The sequence below is a fragment of the Tachysurus vachellii genome, chromosome 5, assembly GCF_030014155.1.
Source record: "Tachysurus vachellii isolate PV-2020 chromosome 5, HZAU_Pvac_v1, whole genome shotgun sequence".
In the NCBI taxonomy this organism is placed as follows: domain Eukaryota; kingdom Metazoa; phylum Chordata; class Actinopteri; order Siluriformes; family Bagridae; genus Tachysurus; species Tachysurus vachellii.
Window position 1 is genome coordinate 27,902,717 of NC_083464.1, and position 23,724 is coordinate 27,926,440.

Genomic DNA, 23,724 nt, shown 5'->3' on the forward strand with positions numbered 1-23,724 from the left:
TTCAAATCACCCACAGATGTTCAATGATATTCAGGTCTGGGGACTGGGATGGCCATTCCAGAACATTGTACTTGTTCCTCTGCATAAATGCCAGAGTAGATTTTGAGCAGTGTTTTGGGTCATTGTCTTGTTGAAATATCCGGCCCTGGCGTAACTTCAACTTTGTGACTGAACATTATTCTCAAGAATCTGCTGATACTGAGTGGAATCCATGCGACCCACAACTTTAACCAGATTCCCAGTACCGGCACTGGCTACACAGAGATCTATGCCTCCACCAAATTTAACTGTGGGTAGCAAGTGTTTTTCTTGGAATGCTGTGTTCATTTGCCGCCATACATAATGCCCCTTGTTATGACCAAATAACTCAATCTTTGTTTCATCACTCCACAGCATCTTATTCCATGAGTTTATTTTTTTTTAAATAATTCCGTTGAAGCATGGTTGAAAAGCAATGTCTGACTTTCATTGGTCAACATTCATAGATTTTTTATTTATTATTACTTATGTCAGATTAAAGTTTTTTCTGTGACCATTGTGAGTTTTTCTTTCATTGGCCGAAGGGTACCAACAATTTTGTCCATGTGTGTAGATGTCATTTTTGTTTTTAAAGGAAAACTGTGTTTCATGCTTTTCTACACTGTAGACTAGACTAAAACCTTTGTGCATTGTTTTCATTCATTCATTCATTCGCTACCGCTTATCATGGGGAGCCTGTGCCTATCTCAGGCATCCATTGTTTTAATTAGTTTTAATGTGATGAAACATTCTGAATTTAAATCTTTATTTATCTGTAGTTTTAAGTAGACTTAGAGCATGTTGGATTTTTGCAAGGTCAAACTAAAATGGCAATTTATGGTAGAAAAAATAAAATTGAATGCAAATCAAAATATAATTTAAAACCAGTGTATTTTAATGTAGTGTAATCTGGAATTTAAATCATTTTTAGTATTAAAAAACGATGACGATGATTAGTGTTATAAAGGGGCTTTATGTTGAGTCACTTAAAAGTTTATGGTCAGTCTACTGTACTCTGTTCAGTTTCAGCTGCTGAAAACATATTACACGTAACAGAAGAGAGAAACTAAATCTAACACTCAGTGTGATCATTAATGAAAGTGTTCATTAGAATAAATGGATATTTAATTCTTTAGTCATTCTAAATTATAAAATAATTTACAAACACATAATCTTTAAAGTAACAAAAATAGAAATCTGTTGATGAAGAGTGTGTTATTGTGTCTCTCTACAGGTTATGTAATTGTGGTGTCTCAGATGAAGGCTGTGCTGGTCTGATTTCAGCTCTGAGATCAAACCCCTCACACCTGAGACAACTGAATCTGTCTGGGAATAAAATAGGAGACTCAGGTGTAAAGAGTGTTTAATAGGTGTAAAGAGTGTCTGATGTTCTGGAGAATCCTCACTGTAAAATGCAGAAATTGGAGTAAGATCATATTTTAAAATAGTAATGATAAATCATGGTCTAATTATCATCCAGGTCATAATAATGAACAATGAACTAATAACTTTTCCAACAGCTAATTAGAGTCTGACCACATGTTACTTCCTAACTATCTAAGAAGGACAATAGAAAAGTCTAAGTTCTATTCTTATGGACCTGGTCTTATAGACCTAATGTGTGTTGCACAGTCCACCATAGGACAAACTGTCTACAGTAAAATGTTCCTGATAATTCCTGTTTTTTTTAGAGTATTACAGTAGATAAGTCTAAAAATAGGTTTTTCTGTTCATCAAATGTTAACATTTACGTTACTTGACTGGTTTGACACATGAAGGTTGAAATGAAAATAACCTGTCCATCCTCTTCAGTCATAAACCCTGCTCCCTCTCACTTTGCCCCATCCTCTGACTGCACTTCTCCTCTTTTAGACTTTTCCAACTTGCAGTCAGATGATAATTCATAATAAAACATTATAGCTGATGACTGAGGAGTTGTGGATTTAAGGTTTTTATACATTTTTAAAAATGGGTTATCTGAAAAAATTGCAATTTTAGCAAAACAAAACATTTTTAATGTACATTAAAGTGTAAAATTTAACAAACAAAACTGTTGTGATGCACCAGTCAGGAAAGCAGAAGAATTTGCAGAGTTTACGAAAGCAACACAGCAAACAATGACGGATTCAGAGTGAGAACAAAACTGGCAGATATCATAAAAGCAGGGAACCATTCATTGATGTAAACAATCCAAAGACACAATCCAAAAACGGAAAGCAATAAATAACTCTTGGGTGGCCTGTGCTCCAGTAGTGATCAAACTCTACACACGACCTTGTCTGCAACCACTGTCGGTTGTGGGAGTGTGGTGTATCACATGAAGGCTGTGTTGCTCTAACTTCAGTTCTGAGATCAAACCCCTCTCACCTGAGATATCTGGATCTGTCCTGGAATAATCTAGGAGACGTAGGAGTGAAGAGTCTGTCTGCTGTACTGGAGAGTCCTCACTGTAAACTGGAGATACTGAGGTAAGATCGTATTTTAAAACATTAATGATAAATCATTAACTATCTTCATCCAGGCCATAATAATATATAATCACATCTGTATAAATAAAACACACCATTTTATATATATGTATATATATATATATATGTATATATATATATATATATACATATATATATATATATATATATATATATATATATATATATATATATATATATATATATATATACACACACACACACAAACACATATGTATATTTATATATATAATATATTATTATTATATTATATTACTTATTTCGAACAAATACTTAAAAAAATATTTGTATTCGGGAACAAGAGAAACTTTATATCAAAAAGCTGCGTTTTCTCATGAGACCGCAGTGCATGCCCACATGAGTGAGTGAGTGAGTGAGTGACATTCAGGATTTGGGGGGTGGGGGGTAAAAGAGGTGACTGACACAGGCTGCTCCACACAGCAACAGAGAAGGCTCAGCTGAGCGAAAAAAGACTTCACTGCATGACTATTTTTGTTGAATAGATTTTTGTACCTTAACTGGGTTCCGGAGGCAGTTTATAACTTTCGGGAAGCGGAGTTTGATCAGGAGATTATTCCATTATGCTTCATTATTGACGTGTGCAGTCGGGTGTTCTCATAATTTAGACAATAGGTTGTTGACAGAGTAACGTTAACGTTCGGTTAAAAAGGTTAAAACAATGCTTGTGTAGTTGTGTCGAATTGTATGTACAGTACTTGTGGGAGTTATATGGTAAGTTTAAGTTACTCTGTCTTTTGCAGACAGCAAGATGTAGGCTATAGGCTAGTTAACCTTAGCATAGCTTCCCGTCACTCATTAACTTAGTTGAAACTCCTCATGTGGCTGCAGAGGTGGATGCAGAACTCCAAGCGGATGATGTTTCTGGGGTACCTGAAGCTGCCAGTTCATCCTCATTTGAGAGTGAGACCAGTGGGCGAAAAAGCCTCTTTTGGGGGGCAATGCACAATCTTGCTAAACCAAAAGCCAAATCTGCCTCATCTAGTGCTATGACCTCCCTCAAGATAGTTGAGAGCTACTTAGCTGAGGACAGCACTGAATCACTGACCTCAGATCCTGCAGTGACCTTCTGGTCAAAAATGATGCAGACACGGCCAGCCCTGGCTCATGTGGCAATGAAATATCTCACCTGCCCCATAACAAGTGTCTCCTCTGATAGGATCTTTAGCACAGCAGGAGATATTGTGTCCCCACATCGCTCCAGACTGCTCGCCTCACATGTGGAGGAGCTTGTGTTCACAAAATACAACATGGAGAAATTTAACTGAGAGTATGTTGGCAGAAGATATCTTCTTCCAAGTGAAATATGGTTAAGATATGGTTAACATTCATTCATTCATCTTCTACCGCTTATCCGAACTACCTCGGGTCACGTGGAGCCTGTGCTTATCTCAGGTGTCATCGGGCATCAAGGCAGGATACACCCTGGACGGAGTGCCAACCCATCGCTGGGCACACACACTCTCATTCACTCATGCAATCACACACTACGGACAATTTTCCAGAGATGCCAATCAACCTACCATGCATGTCTTTGGACCGGGGTAGGAAACCGGAATAAAAACTCACTCACTCATTTTCTACCGCTTATCCGAACTACCTCGGGTCACGGGGAGCCTGTGCACTATATAAGTGCAGTATATAAGTGGAAGTAGGCGGGGCTTGTCTTGAAATGGGCGGGCCTTTAACCGGTAATAATTAATTTGTAATATTTATGACACTAGCTTACAACCTTTATGTTTTTATGAAATACAGCAAAAACGTGTCAGACACTCGGTGTCTGGTTACTGGTTAGAGACAGCTGAACGTTTAAAAAAGAAAACTCTACTGGTTAGTAAGTACGTATTATTAATGTTACAACCCGAAGTACAGTAAAAAGCTGAAGAAACCCTAAAAGTTAACAGAAAAGACCCGCGAACCTGAGTGACTGAGGGAGAGACAGAGAGCTGTTCTGTGTGTGACTGTGAGTGAGCAGAGCGAGACACAGCAACACAATACATCTGTATGTGTGTAGGGGAGGGGTGCTGTGACTAGCCTATCACAGAACGCTGACACAATCAGCTACCCAATGATGATTTTAATTCAATCCGAGCACAGATATTGACTCGTATTACTCGTATAATACTCGTACTCGGCAGAAGTGCTTTATCCGTACCGGATACTCGTTTCAGCCGAGTATCCGGCTCATCTCTAGAAATGAATGACCTCCTGTTTATCGGCGTCGTTTGTCGTGTGCAGTGTGAAGGCGGCTTTAACCGAGTGAGACGGGGAAACCGAGCACACGTGGTTGTTGGGGATCTTTGTTTCGGCGGCGGCGGCTCGGATGCTCGTATCTCAAAATTTTGCTCGTATCTCAAGCCAATAAATTTGGTCGAATCACAGCTCGTATCTCAAAACATTCGTTTGTCAGAGCACTCGTATCCCGAGGCATCACTGTATATGAACATGTATCAGTGGCATGGCAGTGTGACTGTTTTCAATTCAGACAAAATAGTGTAATATATGAAATATGTTCTGGGTTTTAAAAAAAATTAAATGAAATAGGATTTTTTAAATATATTTTTATATTGGTGATTAAGAAAAAAGTCCAGGACTGAGGAGTCTCTTAACTCTGTGTTAATGAGTAGTATGCAGATTTTGTTGTAGTCTGCCAAATGCAGTGAATGTAAATTAATCTAGCCTAGAATTGCCCCTGTGTACAACCAGTGTAGATTGTGTTATTGTATCTTTCTGCAGGTTGTACAAGTGTGGTGTCTCAGATGAAGGTTGCGCTGCTCTGACTTCAGCCCTCGTATCAAAACCCCCACACCTGAGAGAATTGAATCTGTCTGGTAATAAAATAGGAACCTCAGGAATGAAGCTGCTCTCTGCTCTTAAGAATGATGAACATTACAAACTACATACACTGAAGTGAGTAATGACCTTTACTAAAAGTTCAACCTCATTATCATTAGTTTATAAAAATCAGATTACCAGGTTAGGAATAAAAAACAATTCAATATATTTTATTTCAATCAAATTTTTTCTAACAATTGGCTTTAATGCTCTTTTGTGTTCAGTAAATTGTCTTCTTCTTCTTTCGGCTTTTCCCTTCAGGGGTCGCCTCAGCGAATCATCTCTCTCCACCTATCCCTATCTTCTGCATCCTCAACACTTGCACCCACTAGCTTCATATCCTCATTAATTACATCCATATACCTCCTCTTTGGCCTTCCTGTTTGCCTCCTTCCTGGCAGCTCCATGTCCAACATTCTCCTACCAATATACTCATATTACTAATTACTATACTATTACTATATTATACTATATACTATACTATAGTATATTACTATACTAATATTTGAACATGTCCAAACCATCTTAATCTGGCCTCCCTAACGTTGTCCCCCAAACGTCCAACATGAGCTGTCCCTCTGATGTACTTGTTCCTAATCCTGTCCAATCTTGTCACTCCCAAAGAGAACCTCAACATCTTCAGCTCGGCTACCTCTAGCTCTGACTCCTGTCTCTTCTTCAGTGACGCTGTCTCTAAAAGTGTGTTGGTTTAAAATCCATGTGAATGCAGAACATTCTGTGATTTGGATAAGAGCAGTGATGTAATGGGTAAATATCTGCTTATTATCATTTGTTCTAGCTAAATGTTAGAACACAGATGTTAGTAAGAATGAAGAAATGTTGAGTGATTAATTATAAAAGGGAGATGATAATTATTCTCTTGAAGCAGAGATTATAAAATGTTGTTGATCATTATGTACCACAGTCAGCTGCGCGGTTATTAATTTGAGTTTTTTCTTTTAGATTCATGGTGAATATCCGTGTGTGTGATGAGTTCGGTATTCCTGCATTTCCCTGATAGGGAATAGAGAACTTGTGTAGGGAATAGAGAACACTCATTCAATTATAACATATTAAACAGATTTGGAGAAAAGTGAAAAGTTTATCATGTACAGTGAATCAGACTGCACACAATTCTACTCTAATGACCTCTGATCTTTGGATAAAGTTTCCTGGACCTCAATTCCATAAAAACTATGAGGGATTATTTAAAACAGATGAAAAAACACTTGAACTCAAGCTGAACCCAGTCAGTGGAAGAGAGAAATAAAATAGACAGGAACAGCTTCATGACATTGGACAAAAACCTGCCTGATAGGATTGGCATCTGAGGAGTTTGTCTGATGAACTAATTCAACTGAGGAGGCCCATGTGAGAAATGTGCTACAGAAAATTCTAAGTAGGAATCTTCTCTTAAGATTGATTCAGGACCAATCTCAGAGCAACTCTGAGCAAGTATAACAACTTTTATATGAGAGAGAGGGTAGGCTAAACCTGTTACTAGGTATGACACATTCTTTTGAAGACTGTAATTGGTTGTCCAATAAATAAAATATTAAAAAAAGGAACGGCTTTAAAATCTGGTCTATTATAAGTTTTCACTTTGTCTATGTGTTAGGATATTTGAGGCTATATTGTATAGGGATTACGTTTGTGACCGATCATATTGTACAGTGATACCTCGAGATACGAGTGCATTGACATATGAATTTTTTTGAGATACGAGCTGTGATTCGACAAAATTTTTGCCTTGCGATACAAACACATTTTTGAGATACGAGTATCTGAGCCGCCACCACCGAAACAAAGATCCCCAACAACCACGTGCAAGATAAGAGCATCCGAGCCGCCGCCGCCGAAACAAAGATCCCCAACAACCACGTGCGAGATAAGGGCATCCGAGCTGCCGCAACAAAGATCCCCAACAACCACTTGTGAGATACAAGCATCCGAGCCGCCGCCACCGAAACAAAGATCCCCAACAACCACGTGTGAGATACGAACATCCCAGAAATTAGGGATGTCCCGATCCGATCACATGATCGGAAATCGGGCCCGATCACATGGTTTCAGACTCGATCGGAATCGGATGTTACCTCCCGATCAGGACTCGGATATATATGTAAATATATTCTCATTATTTTTAACACATCTATAGTTATGCAGTGGCACAGAGTTAGACACTTTGACTCCACACAGAAACAGCAGCGCGTGCGGCATGACATTACTTTGTTGCAGAGACGCTATTGGTTAAAAGTAGAACACGGAAGCAGCTTGAAGCGGAAAGCGCAAGTATGTCTGCGGTCTGGAGGTATTATAAAGTTGATGACAACAACATTGCCATAGCAAACTGTGAGATATGTAAACTTGGGATTTCAGGTCCGTGAGTACCACATCAGCAGAAACTCAAGTGCAGACCTACCTCTCACAAAAAAACACCCCTAAGAAAAGTGACCCACTTCAGTACTGGAAAGAACGTGCTAATCAGTTTCCCTTTATGGCTGCTGTTGCAACCCAGTATCTCAGTGCGTATAGGAGTGTAGTTCCTAAAAGCACATTACTCGCTTTGCAAACACTGTGGCACTTTTATTTTTTTATTTGTTTACATGCCTGCCGGGCATTTTAAGTTGAGGTGCTATTTGTTTTTATATTAGACTTTTTTATATTTACTGTTGCACTAAAGTCCAAAAGTGAAGAATTTATGTTATTTATTACTTGATTGTTCAAGCTACCTCACAGAAGTGCTTTGGTTGTTGAATGTTAAAATAAGGTGAATTAAATAAAAAATAAGGAACATCCTGGATCTGTTTATTCACTCTTCTTTATTCTTTTTTAATGTATTATAGAAGTATCGGATCGGGACTCGGTATCGGCAGATACTCAAAATCAAATGACTCGGACTCGGACTCAAGGGCAAAAAAACCTAATCGGGACATCCCTACCAGAAATATTTGCAACTGATCGTGCATCAGCGTTGTTTAATGACACTCGCCTTACACATTTCAGAAACATTTTAAAAGAGAGGAAGAAACAAACCTCCTTTTGACAGGTTTTTATTAAAACGACTGGCAGATGTTAGTGAGTAAAGAGTGACAAAAAAAGGCAAAAACAAGTGAAGAGAAATTGTAGCAATTAAGTTCAGTTAAGTTAAGAGAATTTCAGTTAAGTTCATTAATTTTAGTTAAGTTTAGTTAAGTTCCATTTAAGTGTAAAGTATCATTAAGAGTGTACAGTAGCGAGTAAGTGAACGAAAGTGAAAGTGTACGTACGAGACAAAACTCCTCCGCCTGTTTACTCCTCCCTCAACCTCCGGGCGCATCTTCCGTTAGCTCAAGTCATCTGATCTCCAAGGTAAATAATACACTTTATAGTAAAACCAGTTTATTTTTTTAACATTCTCTTTCATTACTGTATGTTTTTATACAATATTTGTCATTTATAAATACAGGTACTGTACATTTTTCATATTTAAAACACATAAAACAAAACAACTGGAGTGGAATTTTGCGAGCTGGAACGGATTAATTGGATTTCAATTCATTTAAATGGGGAAAATTGCTTTGAGATACAAGTAATTTGAGATACGAGTTTAATTCGTTCCGTGACCTTGCTCGTATCTCAAATTGCTTGTATCTCAAATCAATTTGAGATACGAGCAAGGTCACGGAACGAATTAAACTCGTATCTTGAGGTATTACTGTATTTAGTTACTTAAAATGGCTTGCATAAATGTATCAAATATGTTTTTAAGAAATAAAATACATAAATACAATGTTGCCATATTTTTTGTTGTGTAACATTAATATTGGTTACCATTTTGTCACCTAATTATTTTGTAACAGTTGTTTAATTGTGACTAACACAATATAGTGTTACAGAAGGTTTTTTGGAGAGAGCATTGCATTTGAGGTTCAATATAAATGCGGGGTCCGCATCATAACCCAACATTGCTAAGTTAAAACAACTCAGACTGGATTAGTCCACATTGTACACAGTGGTGAATACAAACATTATGTTTATCTCAGTAATTTTATACACTTTACGTGTAGACTTACCTGGGAATTAGTGAATATGGGAAGATTCTCCTATCTGTTGTGCATTTTTACCTGCTTCCCTACCTCATCTTTATTAGTCATGTCAGTAGTGGAATAATTTCCCTGTGTACATTGATCTACTGAAAAACAACTAAAATCAACTAATTAAAACTGTCCATTTCATAATGAATTTAAAACTTTAAATTCATTATGAAATGGACAGTTTTAATTAGTTGATTTTAGTTGTTTTTGATTGTGATTGTTTAGTTGTTTTTGACTGTTTGTGATGTTTTCAGTCAGAATTTGTTCAGAGGATTTCCAGATTGGAAATGTGGGTACTGTAAAAAAAAAAAAAAAAAAGCAATGCAATATCTGAGAGTGTTTGGCTAATGCTTGGCTATTTGCATAATGTTAGTTCAGCAAAATCAACTCTCTAAGTAAAGTTTACAGTAAGTAGCTATTGTTGGAGATGGGAATGTAGGTGTAGACTGACTGTGGACCTGCTGAAACACACAGATAATAAGACATGCAGCTACAATTCAAGCAGGAGGAACCCCAGCCACCACATGCTTAGGCTGAAGTTGGGTTTCTCAGTCACTAGATTACAACCCAAAATCTGAAAATGTTGGGACGTGTTTTTAAATTTTAATAAAATGAAAACTAAAAGACTTTAAAATTACATGATTTCTTTTATTCACAATAGAACATAGATAACATAACAAATGTTTAAACTTATATACACTAAATGAGCTCATTTCAAATTTGATGCTTGCTACAGGTTTCAAAATAGTTGGGATGGCGGCATGTTTACCATGATAAATAAAAGACCATCGGGGCATTGAGATCATGAGTTTTGGTGTGGGAAATGTGGTCCCATTTTTGCCACATATACTGTAGGTTTCCAGCTGCTGACGAGTTTGTGGTCGTCTTTGACGTATTTTTCAATTAATGATGTACGAAATGTTCTCTATAGTTGAAAGATCTCGACTGCAGGCAGCCAATTCAGCACCCTGACTCTTCTACGATGAAGCCATGCTGTTGTAATAGCTGCAGTATGTGGTTATGCATTGCCCTGCTGAAATACACAAGGCCTTTCCTGAAATAGATGCCATGTGGAGGTGAGCATACAGTATGTTGCTCTAAAACCTTTATATACCTTTCAGCATTCATAGTGACTTCCAAAACATGCAAGCTGCCTGCATACCCATACCATCAGAGGTGCTTGCTTTTGGACTGAACGCTGATAACAACCTGGAAAGTCTTCCTCCTCTTTAGCCCAGAGGAAATGGCATCCTTGATTTCCAACAAGAATGTTGAATTTGGACTCGTCTGATCATAGAACACTTCTTGACTTTGAAACAGTCCATTTTAAATGAGCCTCAGCCCACAGGACATGACAGTTCTTCTGGACCATGTTCGCATATGGCTTCCTTTTTGGATGATAGAGCTTTAGTTGGCATCTGCAGATGGCAAGGCAGATTGTACCGACAGTGGTTTCTGGAAGTATTCCTGGGCCCATTTAGTAGGGGTGGCACGGTTCACAAAACCCACAGTTCGGTTCGTATCACGGTTTTAGGGTCATGGTTTTCGGTTCTGTGCGGTTCTTGTTATTTTTTCTTTTAATCTTCAACACTCCAGAAATTTCCTTCAGCATTTGATATATAGCTTATTAGCTTAATTATCCACAATTTAGGATACAGTATTAACATTTTTGTAATGTAATCATGCAATAACTGAATTTGACTTGACTTTAAGCACATTATTGGGACCATCTCTGAGTAAAAGCTAGGTGAGATTTTGATACAGCAAGAGAGAAGACATTGATGATGACATGCTTTTCATTTATTTGGCAAAAAAAGTTGAATGTGTATTGTTATCTCTACAGGAACTTGTGCCCTTTTAGCACACAAAGACTGAAATTAACTTGCATTTACTGTATCAAACTGCCAACTTCAGTGTACCTCTTACAAAAAAATAAAAAATAAAGAAAAAGAGAGGAACTCTTACAAGCTCTGTCTTTTAAAGTCAAAATATTTTAAACATAAATATATAATATAATGTAATGACATAATATAATGAGGCTATAACAATAGCAAATGCCATAATCATAAAGTCAAGCATAAGTTTAACCATCTTAACACAAAAACAGTATAAACAATGCTTCTATTCCCTGAGAGTGAGGATACATTTCTTTCACTTGAAATAAAGTGCTGTATTTGGAAACTAGAGATTAAAGTGCCACTGTATATATTTAAATATTAAAAACAAAAATGCTGGCTATCAAAATTGCTATAAAATGCTGCATTAAAAAAAACAATCCTCTGTTCCAACTTAATTTTCATATTCTTCTGCAAGAATATCAGTTTGTCCACATTTTCTGTCAGATAATCCTGAACACCAGGGTCATTGTATCTGCCTTTAAGGACTTTAGTGATGGCTGTCTTAGCTTCTTTGATGGTGGTACTGTCCTCTGCACTTGATGTCATGGATTTCAGTATCATATTATGCAGTGGGATAATCGTTGAAACTGAGGGGGATGTTTCTGTGCTCATGAGGGTGATTACATTCTTCAGAGGTTTGAGAATATTAATGAGACCCTCTGCCAGTTTTGTCTCACTTTCAGTTAACAATGCAATGTCCTTGACTTTCTTCTTCATATCCTTGTCCATTACGGCATAGATGGAGATACGGCAGATGGCAGCCTGTTGCTCCACATAACGTTCTAACATGTCGTATGTGGAGTTCCAACGAGTTGTTACGTCGTGAATTAGTTTGTGAACAGGCAATTCCAGCATATCCTGCTTGGTTTTCAGGGCATGGGCAGCTGTTGTGCTTCGGTGAAAGAAGCTAACCACCTTCCTAACCTTCCCCAAGAGTCGGGATACTTGGTTTAGTGAGATTGCACTCTTGGCTGCAAGGTTAACTGTGTGTGCGAAGCACCCGATCTGTGGCCCAAGTCCCGCTGCTAAATCGATAGCATTCACTATATTTTTAGCATTATCTGTAGTAACAGGAATTATGCTATTTACCCTCTCCAGTTTCCATTCTGCCACTGCGTCTCTCAGCATTTCAGAGAGATTCTCACTGGTATGACTTTCATAAATGGGGCGTGTTTGCAAAATGCAGCTTCTCATTTCCCACTCCGAAGTAATATAGTGAGCGGTCACCGTGAGGAAACTTTCATTGGCCCTGGAGGTCCATCCATCTGTAGTGAGAGCTACATGGGCTGTGTCGGACAATTCTTTTTCAATTTCTGTTTGTGTCTCGTCATACAGTTTTGGAATGACAGTGGTGCCAAAGTGTCGGTGAGAGGGAATATTAAACCTCAGCCTGAGTACATTCATCAGCTGACGAAATCCTTCACTCTCAATCACGCTGCACGGTTGCATATCTTTTGCTATAAACATCCCCAATGCTTTAGTTATGGCTATTGCCCTGTTCAACTTATCACTGAGAGGTTGCTTAAATGCTGCAGACAGTAGAAGTTGTTTCCTACCCGGCTCTCTCCTGTTTGTGCTTATCGACACATTGGCATGATGTCTTCTCAAACTGTCATATTAGAAGTGTTGCCATTAGCATATTGAATGCATTTTGCACAATGCTTGCACACAGTCATGAAAACATGAAATCCAAAATGTTCCCACACACCGGACTTGAACGACGCGGGCGCATCCGCCAACTCCGGGCAGCCTTCATTATCTCCTCCACTTGCCTATATGTATGTTCACGCGAAACTGTCTGAGGCGAAACTGAGCACGGGGCTACATTGCGCATGCGTCGAACCGAACCGAGACAAGCGAAGCGAACGGTTCAGGTGTTTTTTCATGTACCGTGCCACCTCTACCATTTAGTAATGTCATTGACGGGGATAGGGGCTGTCAGAAAAAACTCCTGCCAAAAAGCACGGGCCAATCAGGAGTGCCGCTGGAGCACATACCCTCCAGGAGAAGAGCACAGCAGAAAGCTAGGCTCAGAGGCTAAAGGGACGTAAGGGATACACAACACTCCTGGAGAGGACTGCTTCACCTTGCTGGTGCCATCATTATGCAGGGATAATGTAAAAGGGGTTTATTAATGGAAACAATAAAGAGGAGTGAGGAACACTGCAAGGCACATGAGGGGAGAGCAAGGAATACGGCGAGTCGGGAGGGGTACGAGGCACACAGCCAGTCAGATGGGGGTAGAGCAAAGCACACGGTGAGTCAGGTGGGGGGAGCAAGGCACACAAGTCAAGTCAAGCAGCTTTTATTGTCATTTCAAACATATATAGCTGTTGCACTACATAGTGAAATGAGACAACGTTTCTCCAGGATCAAGGTGCTACATAAAACAAAGCAGCGTAGCCAGAGCAGCCAAGCGACATGAAAGTGAAGCGGTGACCCCCACAGGAACAGGTGTAAACCAAAGTCCCAAATACAGACCCATATACAGGGATAACGTAAAATAATCACTAATTATCCTTCCATGCACTGTGTGAGTTCTCGATACTGGTATGATATAGGGTATCACATTCTCGAGAAAGAGGATTGAGTGAGAGGGCTACACTTTTATGTCTTCAAAAAGAAAAATCTGGTTTCCTCTGGCTTTAATATATAAAAAAATAATAAATTGCCCCTGGGTGTGAATGTGTGCACATGCTGCATGCAAATAGATTTTTGTTTTTATATTCACAGCCAGTAATCCTGGGAAAGCTTTTCCATGTATGTAACCAGAATAAGTCAGTTTGAACTCCATTCAATCTCAGTTCATTAAATAATTAAAGATGCAGCTGTCGTGAGAGCTGTACATTAGTGCTCACTACCAGGTGATGGATCAGTGAGTAAACCAATGTTACTTCAGTGGTATTAAACTGTGGATCAAAAACCCATGAGTGCAAACATTTGACCCTTATTGCTAAACTGCATTTTTGTCAATATTTGATAAAAATTGTCAGCCAAATTCTGTCAATATTATACAATGACTAATAAATTCAAAAGATACATTCCAAACTTAAATTGTAGCCTGTTTACAAAAACTTAAATGATGGAAGGAAAAAACATAAGAATTTTAGTACCATTATTTTTGTACCATTATTATTTTACTGTACTGTATTTACTGTATGATTAATGCATAATATTACTATTAATATGAATTATTTATTTAGTAACAGCTTGTATACAGGGACTTGGTATAAGGAAGGTAACTAAGGTTGTTTTTAGTGATTGTATGAAAATTTAGTGCACTTTTAATTAGAGAAAATATGGAGCTGTGTGACGTGCACATGTGCTGAAAGAAGAAGCAAAATGGACATTGGTTAGTATTTGTATTTCAATCCCCTGGAATTGAATTAACCAATTAAATGGGTGTCTCATTTTATTTTAAAATGCTAAAATAGGTGATGTTGCTCAAAATTCGAGGTCACGAAGCTTCCCCAGAACATCGTCATGCTGGTTGATTGTTGCATGATTACTGTACTGTAGGCTACTGGTGGTCATATACATAAACACCACTGTATTTGGTGTCTATGTACTTTGGTAAGTCAGGTTAAACACATGAATAGCCATTTTGAATTCAGAGTGGCCACTGCATGCTACAACTGCACAGCCATCTTGGATCTTGTCCGTGCACAAGCAGAATAAAGGTGTATAATAATAAAAAAAAAACTGCAAGAGGAAAAGAAAATTTTGTACACAGCATGAATTACTGTGAACTGGACCTTTGAAAGGAAAGTAATACAATAAAAGAAGAGACAGGCAGCAATTAAACAAAAACAAGAAAAAATGCGACAAATCAAAATAACCACTAAGTGAAAAAAATAGGCATTTTATCATTTTATTTAGGCATACTCTCAGTCAAAAAAAAAAACACTTCTTCAAAATATGAAATCCAGATATCAAATACATAAGCAGCATCCTTCTCTCACTGAAGGACAACATTTCTTTAAAATAAACTTGTAAGCGATAGAGATATGCAAGAAAGTGTGAGTATTTAAATTTACAAAGATTTAAGTTTTGTAAACTGATCAGCCATAACATAAAACCACTGACATTGTCTGGCTTCAATGGCACCTGTAATGTGCTGTGATATTTTAAGCCACAAATGAACAGTCACTTCTCAAAGATGTGTTGGAAGTAGGAAAAATGGGCAAGTGTGAGCTTCTGAGCAACTTTGAAAATGGGACAAATCCTAGACGGCTGGCACAGAGCATGTCTGACAGATTTTGTGTGGTGTTCATGTTAAGCAGTGATTAGTACCTATCAAAAGTGCCCCAAGGAAGGACAATAGATGGACTGGAGACAGGGTCATGTGTGCCTAAGGCTCTTTCATGCATGTGGGGAGAGAAAGCTAACCCATCTGGTCCGACCCCACAGAAGACCCCACACTGTTGTAGCACAAAATGTGAATTCTGTCTCTAATAAAAACGAGTCAGAACACCTATAGCATCACAGCTTGCTGTTTATGCAGTGTGTAAATGCAGAGCAGTCAGACTGATGGCATAGACTGGAATCATATTTTCTCATACATTAATTGGTCAGCAATTACATTACACTATAACTATGCATGTGTGAAAGTATAACATATTACAATATAAAACACCAATACCAATCACAATACAGAAAAATAACATGAACTAGTTTGTGCTCTTCCAAGAGTACTGATATTTAGTATAGCAGCACTGGGAAATTAATTACCCAAAAGACAGTGATAAATGAGAACTGCAGCAAGTCAACTAGAAGCTTCCTCAGATAAAATCTTTAGATAAACTCCTCAGCCGAACTCCTCACATGCCAATCCTATCATGTGAGAATTCCACAAATGTCTTGAAACATTGTTCCTGTCCATGTTATTCCTCTCCTTCTCACTGATTGGTATGGTTTATCCATCAGATTATTATGGGATTGAGGTTGGGGGAATTTTATCCAGTGATTAGAGATCATTATACACTCTATACATAATTAATTACGTCTTTGAGTCTGTTTATTATAACTAAATAAATGATGTATTTATAAACATGTTCTCTATCCCCAACATAGAAATGCAAGAACACCGGAGTCTTCATCATGCACTCTGATATTCATTACAGCCTGAATATAAAAGAAAAACACAGACATTATTAAAAAACTAGCATGTGCTACTTTTGATCAACAGAATGCAATCATCTCTGCTCTAAGAAAAACCATGATCATCTCCTGTTTATAATTGTTAAACATTTCTTCATTCTTACTAACATTTGCATTTTAACACTAACGAGAATGTATAAACTAATGTTATTGAGGTTGAACTTTGAATAGAAGGTCATTACTCACTTCAGTGTCAGTAATTTGTTATGGTCATCATCCTTAAAAGCAAATAGCAGCTTTTTTTCTGAGACTCCTATTTTATTAAAGGACAGATCCAGTTCTCTCAAGTGTGAGGGGTTTGATCTCAGAGCTGAAGTCAGAGCAGCACAGCCTTCATCTGAGACACCACAATTAAACAACCTGTAGAGAGACACAATGATAATGCAATGATCCAATGGGGCTGAATCCATAAACAGAGTTTATTCTCATAACAATCCAAAACAGTAATCCAGATACATAATTAAAAACAGGCACAAAATTAAAACCGGAAAAAGGCAGTCAGTGAGAGCAAACAAATCTGAATCACAAAAGCAGAGAACACAGAAAACAAGAGGAGCAGTACAATGGTCAAAACACAATAACACAATGTAACAAAGAATTGCTTTGTATTTAGCAAACACTAACAATTCTTTATGAATGTATCATGAACATGGCTTAAATGTCTTTACAACCCAAAGGTAACCTCAACCCGGAACCAGTTCAATATTCAGGCGGGGGGAATCGCAGGTCATGATGTCACAGATACACACCACTGGTCATAATCAGGGGCTTTTCTAGAGTTGGATCAATTTTGGAACACAGGCTCTCAAAGAATTTTCAAAAGTATTTAGTAGTAAGAAAAAATTGTTTTGCAAAAGAGCACCAACTCATTCAGAAGGAGTTGGCTCAGTTGGCTTTACTGGAATTTGCAAACAAATAATTTTGGTGAACAGGAACACCTATTTGCAGACCTATAACTCCTGGCAAAAATATAGAATCAACACACTTGGAAGAAATTCACTCAGATTTTTTAGTTTTTAGCAAACAAATCACTGATATGGCACAAAAATATGATTTGTTCAGTAGCTTAACATTATGGCTTCATGAAACGCCTTTACAAAATCACATTTTTTATTAATGGCATGTCTTTTTTCAGATCAAGTAGAGTAAAAAATGTTTGGAATCACACAAAATTTAAATAAAAAAATATGGAATCAGCAGCAAAAAAAAGAGCCTTATCGTAGACCAGTTTTTTAAATTTCCACCATCCATCCATCTATCTTCTACCGCATCCATCAGGTTGGCGGAGAGCTCCTGCCTCAAGTGGAGGAGTTTAAGTATGGCGCCTGTATGTATATACAGGCGCCAAATGACAAGATACAGGCGCCAGAAATGAGTTTCCTCCGTAGGGTGGCTGAGCGCTCCCTTAGAGATGGGTGAGGAGCTCGGTCACTCGGGAGGAGCTCAGAGTAGAGCCGCTGCTCCTCCACATCGAGAGGAGTCAGCTGAGGTGGCTCGGGCATCTGTTTCGGATGCCTCCTGGACGCCTCCCTGGGGAGGTGTTCCGGGCATGTCCAAACGGGAGGAGGCCCCAGGGAAGACCTAGGACATGCTGGAGGGACTATGTCTCTCGGCTGGCCTGGGAACGCCTCGGTATTCCCCCGGAAGGGCTGGAGGAAGTGTCTGGGGAGAGGGAAGTCTGGGCATCCCTGCTTAGCCTGCTGCTCCCGCGACCCAGCCCCGGATAAGCGGTAGAATTTCCACCATAAATTTTCAATTGGATCGAGATCCAGACTGTTTCCTAGCCATGTCATTGAGTTTATTTGTCTTTCCTGAAAAAAAGCTAGAATAATCTTTGCTGTGTGACAAGATGCATTGCCATCCTGGAAGACAACTTTATCATCAAAATCTATTTTCTATTGATGGAATGAGAAAACTGTCCAAAATTTCAATGTACACCTGTGCATTGACTGTTGAGGTAATGATTGCCCTCTCCCCTGGTCCTTTACCTGACATGTAGCCCAATATCATAAATTAATTGGGAAATTTGATTGTTTTTGATTGTGGCAGTCATCTTTATACGTTTCGTTAGAATGGTACCAGAGAAAGGTTCCAGCATCTTTGTTGTGCATTTTCTGTTTTGAAGGAATATTGCTTTGAGTTTTACAGTATATCCTAATGCTTTGATGTCTTCCTTGGTCTAACTGTACGTTTGCCTTTTATAATCTTATCATTCATTTTGTACAGGCACCAAATTTTAGACACAGCAGACTGGGAGCAACCAACTTCTTTGACCACACTTTGTGTTAAATTCCTTGTTGAATGAGTTTTATAATCCTTTTCACAGTCTCAACTGACTACTCTTTCGTTGGAACCATGTTTCTTTTCAATTAGCCAAGTCCAACAGCTCTTTATGGCATGTAAGTACTCCCTTTTAACTGATGACTAATTAGTATTTTTAGACTTGACCTGGTAGTCTAACCTTTGTTTTGGAAATGAAAATCAAAACATGATTCCAATTTTGTTTTCTATACTTGATCTGGAAAAAGACATTAAAAAAAAGAAATAAATATTGAATCAAAACTTTTTTTGTGCCATATTAGTGATTTGTGTGTTTGCTATAAAGAAGAAATCTGAATAAATTTCTTTCAAGAGTGTTGATTCCATATATTTTTCCAGGGGTTGTGTCTACTGTAATCTACCTCACCAGACAGTGATTCATCAAGAGCAATTTAAAACATGAGTGAAAACCCTGGATTCAGACAGTTTATTATTATGGACTGAGTTATTGTGGACACACTTTAGAAATTAGGACAACACATAAGACTAGAACTTTTTCTGGACTTTTCTTCACATGTTTTCATTTTTAATTGTTTCCCCTTGAACAGGGAAATTTCTATTTTTTTAACTATAACTTTTTTTAATAATTCTATATTATTTTACATTGATGTCATGTGGAGATAAAAAAGTATTTACTCTAATTAGTTTTTGGAGAAATTTTTAGCTCATTGGTTTCTTTTTTAAACCCCGACCATGAAAATGTAAATGTCAATCAGTATTGACAAGAGCATTGGTGACTGATTTATTTATACAGAACATGTTTATCTATTATTATAACTTGGATGAAGATTAGACCATGGTTTTTCATTAATGTTCTAAAAAACAATCTTACTTCAGTTTCTCCAGTTTACAGTTAGGATTCTCCAGTACAGCAGAGAGACTCTTCACTCCTGAATCTCCTAGTTTATTCTCAAACAGATCCAGTTCTCTCAGGTGTGAAGGGTTTGATCTCAGAGCTGAAGTCAGATTAGCACAGCCTTTATCTGAGACACCACAATTATTCAACCTGTAAAATCAGAAGATTCATTTTAATCCCTTGATGACAAAGCTTTTTTTGCATTTTGAGGAAGGAAGTGGAAAAATTGGAAGTTTGTCTGGTAACATATTCTGATCAATTTAATAAAGTTTGTGAGATTAGCAGTCATCAGTTTTGCAGGTTATCTCAAAACCAGGTGTAAATTATCATCAAGTGTGTTGTTGGAAGCAGTTGCCAGCTCGGGTTTAATGAGGAACTGAGCTTATTTTGACTCACCAGACTTTATTGATTTCTTTGGATGTGCACTGGAGTTTGGACATTTTTGTTTATGTTTATTTTATTTTTATTATTTTAATCATATCTGTATGTTTAAATATAGAGTATTGTTTGTGCACTGTAATCTCTCATACACACATCAATTCATCCTATTCTTAAATTCATCTCTGTGTTACTATATAGATGTATTAAAGTAAGTGGGTTTACTCTAAATTTCACAGTAGTTTCAGCACACTGCAGTCACATCAGAGTCTGTAAAGAATAATTAGTGTGCAGTGAAAAGATCTGAGATCTTCCTCCTCAAGACATTAACTTCTGCTTCAGTCTTACTATTACAGAGGAGCAGGTCATGTGACTCTGAGAGATACTCTTACCTCAGTGTCTCCAATTTACAGTAAGAGTTCTCCAGTACAGCAGAGAGACTATACATTCCTGAGTCTCCTAGATTATTAAAGGACAGATCCAGTTCTCTCATGTGTGAGGGGTTTGATCTCAAAGCTGATGCCAGAGCAGCAAAGCCTTCATCAGAGACACCACATTTATGCAACCTGTAGAGACACACAATGATAATGAGTACTTCAAGAGTGTATCATTAAGTGTGACTTAAATATCCTTACAATCTAAAGGTAACCTCAACCCGGAACTTGTTGTAGACCGGGGCTTTTTTTAGAGTTGGATCACTTTTGGAATGCAGGCTCTCAAAGAATTTTCAAAAGTATTTAGTAGCAAGAATAAATTGTTTTGCAAAAAAGCACCAAAGCATTCAGGGGTTGGGTGTATAACTGAAGAGGATACATGTGAAATATTTAAAATGTGAAATATAGTTCTCTCTTACCAACATTATATTTACTCTAGGCAGGGGTCAGTTTGCAAGGGCCTTCCATGCCACTGAGAAAGTACACCCCTAATTCCACTGCTAGAAGCATCCCATCTCCACCAAGAACAGGATGTTAGGGTCAGGCTGCCACAATATTAAGGCTGTGGTAAAGTGTTGCTTTAGATGATCAAAGGCCTGTTGGGTTGAGTCAGGCCCAGAGAGTTTTCTGGGCTTGCCATGTAGTCGTGGCATAACTGGGGCAGCAACATAACTACAATTGTGAATGAACCCCCAGTAAAAATGAGTAAAACTTTGTAAAAATGAGTAAAACAGAAAACGTTGCAGTTCCTTGACTCTAAAGAATGTGGGCCATTTAGTAAAGCCCTCAATTTGCTGGGATCCATCTCCACCCTCTGGCAGCTTATAACGTAGCCTAGAATTTCCAAGTGAATTTCACATTTTTCTGGTTTTACAACTACAGTAGTAACAGTTGAGTCAGTATGGTTTGAACATAGCTCACATGGGCTTCATAGGTCATGGAATATAGCAGAATATTGTCATTGAATTCAGTGAGATAAAAGTTCATTAAATTCTGGAAAAAAATTTAACAAACCAGAAAAACATCCGGTGCATTGATCAGGCTTTGCAGCATTACAGGAAATTCATAGTGTCTGCTCATCCCCACTCTCATCCAGATTACATGATAGGTGCTCTGCAGGTCCAAGTTTTGTAAAGAAAGCCTTAGGCACTAGCAGCAAGGGGTACCAAACCATGAGTCCCCGATAGTTAATTCATGGTCTTAGTCTGCCATCTTTCTTATCCACCAAAAGGAATTCTACAGCAGTGGGTGAAGTGGAGTGGTGAATAAAGTCGGCAATGAGAGCCTCCTTGGTACAGTCCTCCGTAGCTTGCATTTAAGGAATTGATAGCAGATTTGCTTGTTCAGTGTGGGGCCAGATTGTTTGCCTGTTCCTTATTGAAAATCTCTTTTAAGTCAATGACTTACAAACCTATTTTAAGTCATAAAGCCATGCGTTAGATTGTGGGCTTTTAACAGATGTGGTATAACACAGATGTTGGAGGTTTGGCTAAAGTGTTCTAGACAATGGGTAGACCAGTAAGTCAGTTGGGTTGTGAATATGTAGCCATTCATACTCCCAGTATGTCTCCCAGTATGATTGGATTGAGGGAATGAAGTTAGAGGTCCTCAGCCATCTGGCAGTGGATTAAAATGAATACCGGCCCAAATCATTTACTGCTGAGAGGTGACACACTCTGTTGCATGGGTAGGACCATATTGTCTTAATACAGGCATTTTCTGCCTGGTAGTGCAGGGTTAGGCTGCTTCAAAAAAACAGCATGGGAACTGGGAAGACTATCACTGGGAACTGGGAAGAATGTGGGAGAAATAGGAGAACGAGTTTCCTATCTGGGGTTTAGTGTCCAAAATGGTTGAAGCCTGGTCAGAACTCAGTGAGCAGAGACATCATAAATGCTCATTTTGTGGAATCCTCATGGTAAGCTGTTAGCTGATAGGAGAAAAAGATGTCACACAGATGTACGAAACTCTGACATCAGTCCACTGCACAAACAAATGTCTGGTAAGGTCATTTAGCACAGACCATCCTCAATGATGTTGACCCCTTTTTGAAGGCCTGTAAACTGGTGCCCTCTGAAAGGGCTCCCAACATCCATGCAGACAATCCCCGGTCTTCGGACAGCCAGGCTGAGAGGGTCAACCAGAACTGTGAGATTCTTAACATCACACAGTGAGTACCTCGTATGGGCAGAGTATGCGCAAAACTCCCTGACACATTCCTCCACCAATATCACCCCATTTCTGTGCATTTTGGGTTACCATCCCCCACTGATTCCTTGGGTAGGTGAAACTACTGATGTGCCTGCCATGGATGGCTGGCTCAGTCGGTGCAGGGAGGTCAAAGAGGGCTCATGTTTGTCTCCAGGGGGCAGTGAGATGCCAAGGCCTTCACCCCCATATCAACCAGGTCAGATGGTGTTCTCCACCCGGAACATCAAGCTCAAGTTGCCATGCAGAAAGTTTCTTTTGAACGACAGCTGCTTTTATTGGACATTGGTAGCCCGGTTGTTATTGCTACTATTTACAGGCCTCCAAAAGCACAGAAAGATTTTATCAATGGATTTGGGGATTTTTTAGGAGGTCTGTTTTCAAAATTTGATAGACTGCTTATTTTAGGAGATTTTAATATACATGTGTGCTGCCCAGAAAATGCGATGGCGAAGGACTTTTTAAACCTGATTGATTCTTTTGACTTAACACAATTAGTGAATGGTCCGACTCATATCCATGGCCATACGCTAGACCTGGTATTAATACATGGACTCTCTACCGAAGATTTAGAACTAAATGACCATGTTATCTCTGACCACAAACCTGTACTTTTTAATATTCCTGTCTCATGCTGCTCTGTCAATCCTGTGAAATCTTTGCAATGCTTTCGCAGTTTTTCATCTTCAACTAGTACAGCATTTGTTGCAATGTTTAATGAGGTGTGTAAAGTGTCTGACTCTGTTCTTCAGGATATGGGTGTTGATGAGCACTTGTATTGGTTGCATTCAGCCTGTAAAGAGGTGTTAGACACAGTAGCTCCCCAAAAAAAATAAACAGCGCAAAGTTAGGTCTGATCCATGGTTAAATGATGAGATAAGAGGTCTTAGACAAACTTGTAGGCAGGCAGAAAGAAAGTGGAAGAAAAATAAGTTGCAAATTAATTATATTTTTAAGGAAGCACTAAAAAATTTTCAGAGGTCTGTAAAAACGGCTAAATCTAAGTACTTTGTTAAATTAATAGAAAAAATGCTA

The 23,724-nt window shown here is 38.4% G+C and overlaps 2 pseudogenes; one reads left to right on the forward strand and one right to left on the reverse strand.

Moving 5' to 3' along the window:
- Positions 1-6,309, forward strand: part of LOC132846062 (uncharacterized) — a 39,605-nt pseudogene extending 33,296 nt beyond the window's left edge.
- Positions 6,310-15,811: 9,502 nt separating this feature from the next.
- The window catches only part of LOC132846328 (NACHT, LRR and PYD domains-containing protein 12-like), a 36,834-nt pseudogene continuing 28,921 nt past the window's right edge, over positions 15,812-23,724 (reverse strand).